We start from the raw sequence: 7,013 nt of genomic DNA, 5'->3' as shown, positions 1-7,013 counted from the left end.
AGATGATTTAACTGTTAATTTCAGTTTTATATATCTATCAAACAAGTTTAATGCTACCGTTTGAACAAGTTATTTCGTTACAAAAAAATCTTTGAATTAAAGTTATTTCAAGTATTGTCTTGCCATAAAATGTTTCAATTTCAGTATGATATCTATCTGCTTTGGCTTTGCCAATGATGTAATCGAATTCGGGTCTTGAGCAGTTGATAGCTATCCTGCCTTGACTAGTGTACACCAATGACCGTGAGCCATCTAGCGGGTTGGCCGGTCAAGTGTTCGTGAGAGGTGACCACCTCTCCGACACACAGTTCCAGATATGATAGAATACAAGAGAAGTTAGTCTGATCAGACGAACTTTAAGAATCACAAACGAATTTAGTAAGCTTGGGCCTATTTCACAAAAACTCCCTTGCGGTACTGTTTATGATGGCATGACAATTTATAGTTTTATGATGCATGTATTTTATATTTAGGCATACGTGCCCACTGAGTACTCTCGTACACAGCCCTGCATATATTTCTAAATGTGCAGGTTGAGCAGTGGCTGATGGAGATGAAGTGAAGAGCGGAGCTTTTGTCATAGGTTAAATGAATGAACTCTTGGATACATGTCTTCATACATGTAATCAGATTATGTTATTCCGCTGCGTACTCTTAGGTTTTATGTTCTTTCAGTTAAGCCAGTTTTATCTGAACCTACAAGTCTGTTCGAGTCTTGTGACTAAACATCAGGTGTATTATAAACCCTTCCTTAAACAAATTTTAGTTCGATCCTCTATTATTTGTTCACCCCCTTTCTATCGCCGTCGATAACTGTGTCCTTAGTCACGTTTTCCTGGCTTATTTATCCTTAATTAAGTCCGGTCGTGACAGAAACTCCCTTTCTATCGCCGTCAATAACTGTGTCCTTCGTCGCGGCTTCCCGACTTAGTTATCCTCAATTAAGTCGAGCCCGCTCCGTGACAGAGTTGTATCAGAGCAGTTCGTTTGCTCTGAATCCAAGAGTTACCCAGTTAGTCCTAAATTTTATATTAGTTTGGAAGAGTCAGTCGATAAAAGCTCAGCACTTCATCGCATCGTCACGCTCAACAAGAAAGAAAGAGGTAATGAATTACGAACGTTGAAAGTCCACGTTTCATACGAATGTGCTGATGCTTACTTTTCAAGGTTTATGCTTTATTAATTGATTTGATATATCAATGAACTTAGATGCGTTAAGAATGCATGATCACTGTTACAAGAAGAACAGTAGAAACTAGAAACTCAGTTATCTTTCACTATAGCCATAGTGAAGAGCCAAGAAAGAGGAAGAAAATCAAATGTCACTTGAAGAGACACGAGAATCCAATGAGAAGGTATGCAATAAGATGAAAGGAAGAGTGTCACACACGAGTAAGTGATACGGGCATAGTTCATTATTCGGGCTGTTCACACGTGACAGAATACCGAACCAACTATTGCCTTACCCGACCAGAGCTTAGTTGAGACATTGCTCATAGCGATGAGAGTGACTTATGCAATTAGCTAGCGGTGGTGTGATGAGCTAATACTCATTTCAAATCCCTCAATTATCACCAGTTACGACATGAAGAGAACCTTCATGATTTATGTTCGAATTTCAGAGCTAGGCTCACGAAGGGTTATAACGCTTTGTGCATGATTCTTTAATATTACGATTATAACTATTAGCTTACAGTTTTAGATACTCGAAACCTTTCTGATTAAAGTTACCTATTACATCACACGTGAGCATAATTTAGAAACCATGTTGATTACGATCACCTACTACGAATCGGAAAGATGAGATGTGACATGGGTAACTAGAAGTTACCAACCTTTATCATCGACTAGAAAATCTACGCAAGTGCATAAGATGGGAGAAGTTCCCGAAAATGATTCAGAGGTAAAAAGAGCTACGGACATCAATAGCGGTTTGACGCATACATTAAGGGATTGAGACCCTAATGAGACTCTAAGGGTATACTCAGGAAAAGTATACATACTTTAGCCTATCAGAGACATCGCCCTTGTTAGAACATCTTGGATTAGACGTTCAGTTTAGTAAGAAGAATGAAAGTGTTGACTAAGATCATTACATGCCTTAGTACTATGTGAGGTGACCCATATCCTATAAGATGCTCAGAGAAGCAAAATCCATTTTTGTGGGAGATTGATGATTCGAAAGGTCCCTCGCAAGGGCACGAGTATACTTCAAATTATACGATTACATACAAGCGCTATGTGAATGAATGTTAAGTACTAGAAGTCCCACATTAAGATCATTTAGAGGAAGTTTGTTAAGTAAGCTTGATTACAGTTGAGAAGTCTTACTTTGCTATAGGAGATTTTAAGGAAGGATGTTGATTTAGAAACCAGACTTCAAGCTTGAGAATCTTCCAAACATTCTCAAGGATAGGTTTTAGATGTTAAGGAGAAAGTAGAGACTTTATACCAAAAGTACCTTTTGCAGCCAATGATCAAGACCTACCAAGTTCGGAAAGTATTTCCATGTGACTGAGAAGTAATTGTGTTGGACCTGGCAAATCCACATGACCAAAATCTCAGTAGTCGTCATATATGGGTCTCTACACCTATATATGTAAAACCTTCATCTGAAAAGCCAAACGGGTTCAGACTATTAGGTCATTTCGTTTCGACCTTTTAGTCAATTCATTTCTACCCTATGGTTATTCATTTCAATTGTTTGGCAAATTATTGGAACACTTTGCCCAATTGCCATTTGTGATTTGAATCATTGCGATCTACTAACTGTTGGTAGATTTTCTGTGACCCAAAGACAAGCAAGTATTCACTAGATTAAATCAGTCCGACACGAATGCCTCGACCCAATGGTCAAGCACGTGATACATTTAGACCACCTCGTATGTTTTTAGTAGGACGTTATTTGGATATTTCGGAAATGATGATTGATCCGATGCTTATGCATGCCCCTATGTTGGCTTAGTTGTTTTGACTGGTACTAAAACACTGGTCCAATAGACGTAACGTGACTAAGTTCTTTTGTGATGATTTTGCTAGACCGCCCATCCATCACGTGTAGTACCTGGATAGACCAATAGATCCAGATTCGAATGTTGGCAATTTTTCATAACTATTTAGTGACCTTATCGATCTTTTGCGGCAAGCTACTTCCGCCACGTTTTACGCATAGGTTAGCATGAGAAAGAGTATGAGCGAGTTTTGAGAACCAAGAAATGGGTTGCCGATTTGATGATATGCGTCTGAACGTTTTTCATAATGTAGTAACGACTATATGTCAACTCATCGGAATGCCACCAAGACGAGGGCATCCGAGAAGAGGGAGAAGAATTCCCCGAGATGATTAAAGAGGCCCAGTACCAGGGCCAGAACAAAATATCGCCCCACCATCCTTACAACCAGAAGGTAGAATAGAGGAATTATCTCTACGACAAACCCCACCTATCCTCAGTGGGATATGAGATCCAGCGGAAGCTGAGACTTGGACCTATGGTAGGAAGCACAGAGGAAAACGATGACAACTGAACAATTAGAAATTTTACGCGGGATCATTCTAAAACAGAGATATATGATAAGTATATACCCCATGGCTATCGCAAGAAGAAGGAGATTGGATTTTTTTTTCGGTCTAAAGTAGGGAATAATGACCATTACTCAGTACGATAGGATGTTCTGTGATATGTCGAGATATGCGCCAGAGCAAGTAGACACGGAATAAAAAAATGACTGAAATTTTTGTGCCGGTCAAAGGCACGAGATCCGGATGGCTTTGGCAAGCCATTGGGGACTACCTTACACGGAATCGCATAGCAGAACGATGGACAGGGAGGCAACAACGCCGAGAGCAAGACCAATAACAATGCCTATGCCAACACCTCCACATAACTAAGATCTTAGTGGTTGCCAATCAAGATTTGCAATCTTGAAGAAGAGAGGTATCCCAATAGATAGACTCGCACCATAAGATCTTGCCTTATCCCGAAGAGCATAGTGACGACTAGGATGACTCAGTTTGTCATTAGTTATCAACCACTAGGAAGTGATACTTTCACAATTAGAAGGATACACTAAGCGTCAAACTATCTTTTGACCTTGGATCGGTAGAAACAAAGCTGCTTCTGGAGTCTCGAGCGGAGAGCCGGAACAGTTACTGTGTATGACGAAGTTTTCCATCGAATGTCAAAGTATGTTCCACGAGGGTGGACACCATTGAGAAACGCATAAAGAGGTTTGGAAACGAATTATGTCATGAGATATTGAATTTCCCTAACAAGCCAAACAGATTTTACGTAGGAGCAAGAAATGAGTGAGACTCTCATATCTAGTCACTACTATCCATTGGTAAAGGAAAAACCACGCACAGTCAAGGTATAGACTACCTTAAGATGGTCATAAAGAAAACAAATGGGACAACAGTAGCAATTGCCAAGCGAGAAGGAAGCTATGGCAATGACAATCTTCCCAACAACAGAGCTAAGAAAAACCAGGGTACTCCTAAACAGATAGGAGATAACCAACAAAGGATCCTGCCCTGCCCAAAGTATGACAAGAACCCTAGAAGATGCTGCAATAATGGAAGAGTGAAAGTGAAGGTTGCTACACAGTAGCCAGAAGGGCATTTTGCAAACCGTTGTTTAAATAAGGAACAAGAGACGGGCCTATGCTGAACTTGCTTGTCCAGGCTCCGTATATGCAAGCGATCCATGCCTTGCCCCAACCAAACAGTAGTAACCACGCTAGCAGCATCAAAGACAACAACAACAACATGTACGACCCCATCACGTTAGAAAGCCACGGAAAGCTGGAAAGAAAGAAGCTAATAAGCCCCGTAGATTAACATGGGAAGGAGAAAGCCTGTCGTCTCCGCCCAGCGAACGACAAAAAGAAAAGGGGCGAGAATTTAGCATAGTAACACTTAAGAAAAAGTATCATATATTGATCATTTGTCAAGGATAGATGGCATTTTTAGTGGCTCAGAGGATCGAGTGCATTCTCAAAGATATATTTGAGACTTGGATACCACCTACTAAAAAATTTTGACCAGAAGATGTACCTAAGACGGCCTTCACAACCAGATTGGCCATCATGAGTTCGTAGTGGTGCCTTTCAGATTGATCAATGCACCAATTTGTCTTAGTTTTCATAGATGATGACTCGACCTACTCGAAGAACGAGAAAGACCATGAGGAACACCTGAGGATAGCCTTAGAAACATTGAGAACAGAGACTCTTTATGTTAAGTTCAACAGGTGCGAATTTTTTTTTTTTGGCTCGGTGAAGTCATATTTTTAGGGCATATCATGTTATCAGAAGAGATCAAAGTGGATCCCGAAAAGGGTACAAGTTGTACGTGAGTGGAGATCACCTACAAATCCTAATGAGACAAGAAATTCTTGGGATTACCAGGTTACTATTGTAGATTCATAAGATGATTTACCAAGATAGCAAGGCCAATGACACAATGACTTAGGAAATTAATCTAATTTTCTTGGATGAAAGAATGTGAGAAGCTTTCAGTTAGTCTTCTTTGATGACATCTTGATATATAGCCAATCGATGGAAGATCATATCAAGCATTTGGAGTCTGTATTCCAACTTCTGTCGGATTATCAACTATTAGCAAAGGCATCAAAGTGCTCATTTGGAACTCGACAAGTGGAATATCTAGGGCATGTAATTTGTGATAAGGGAGTAGCAGCTGATCCTCATAAGATTCAAGCTATGGTTGATTGGCCTAAGCCTAAATCTGTCAAGGATTTAAGGGGATTTTTAGGCTTGGCCGGATATTACAGAAAATTCATTCGGCATTATGGAATTATAGCTAAACCTCTGAACGAGATGACCAGGAAGGGTCAGTTCACCTGGACACCTATGGCCGAGGAAGCATTTCAACAACTTAAAAAAGCTATGGTTACAGCTCCAGTATTGCGATTACCTAACTTCAGTTTACCATTTATTTTGGAAACTGATGCTTGTTATAGTAGTTTGGGAGCTGTGTTGATGCAAGAAGGTCACCCTCTTGCTTTTATTAGCAAAGCACTTGCACCTAAGAACTTGGGGTTATCCATTTATGAGAAAGAGTTCTTAGCTATTATTCATGCCACTGAAAAATGGAGATTCTATCTCCTACATAGTCAGTTCATAATCAAAACTGACCATCAAAGTCTCAAATATTTGTTGGAGCAAAAGATATCTACTCTGGTGCAACACAAATACTTGACTAAACTCTTAGGCTTCGATTACAGGATTGAATATAAGAAAGGGGTGGAGAATAAGGTAGCCGATGCCCTATCTCGAAAGGATCAGAGGAATTCTGAGTGTAATGCTATCACAGTGTTAAAACCAGCGTGGATGAGCGAGATACAGGCAAGTTATGAAGGAGATTCTGTTGCAATGCAGGCTATTGTTGAATGTGTTACTTTTCCTTATAATGTGTCATTATTCTCTTATTATGATGGGTTGCTGAGATTCAAAGGGCGTTTGTATTTGGGTTCATCCGGGCATATCAGAAGCAAAGTGGTCGATTATTACCACTCATCTGGTTATGGAGGGCATTCGGGTATCAATGCAACTTTTCAACGACTATATTCTACTTTTTGTTGGCCGGGGATGAGAGAGCAGATTCAGTATGTGGTAGCTCAGTGCCAACCTTGCCAGCTAAGTAAACACGAAAATACTCGAACTCCCGGTCTCTTACAACCACTGCCAGTTCCTGCTCAAGCATGGCAACATCTCACAATGGACTTTGTGGAAGGTTTACCTCTTTCTCACAAACATAATTCTATTTGGGTAGTTGTTGATCGTTTCACCAAATATGCTCATTTTGTCCCACTCCATCACCCTGACACAGCCTCACACATTGCACAACTTTTCATAGACACCATTTATAAATTGCATGGTTTACCCGAGAGTATAATTTCTGATAGAGATAGGATCTTCACCAGCCACTTTTGGAAAGAACTCATTAGTTTGTTAGGCATTAAACATCATTTGAGTACAACTTATCACCCTCA

The sequence above is a fragment of the Salvia miltiorrhiza genome, chromosome 2, assembly GCF_028751815.1.
Source record: "Salvia miltiorrhiza cultivar Shanhuang (shh) chromosome 2, IMPLAD_Smil_shh, whole genome shotgun sequence".
Lineage (NCBI taxonomy): Eukaryota > Viridiplantae > Streptophyta > Magnoliopsida > Lamiales > Lamiaceae > Salvia > Salvia miltiorrhiza.
This window is presented reverse-complemented; position numbering follows the sequence as displayed.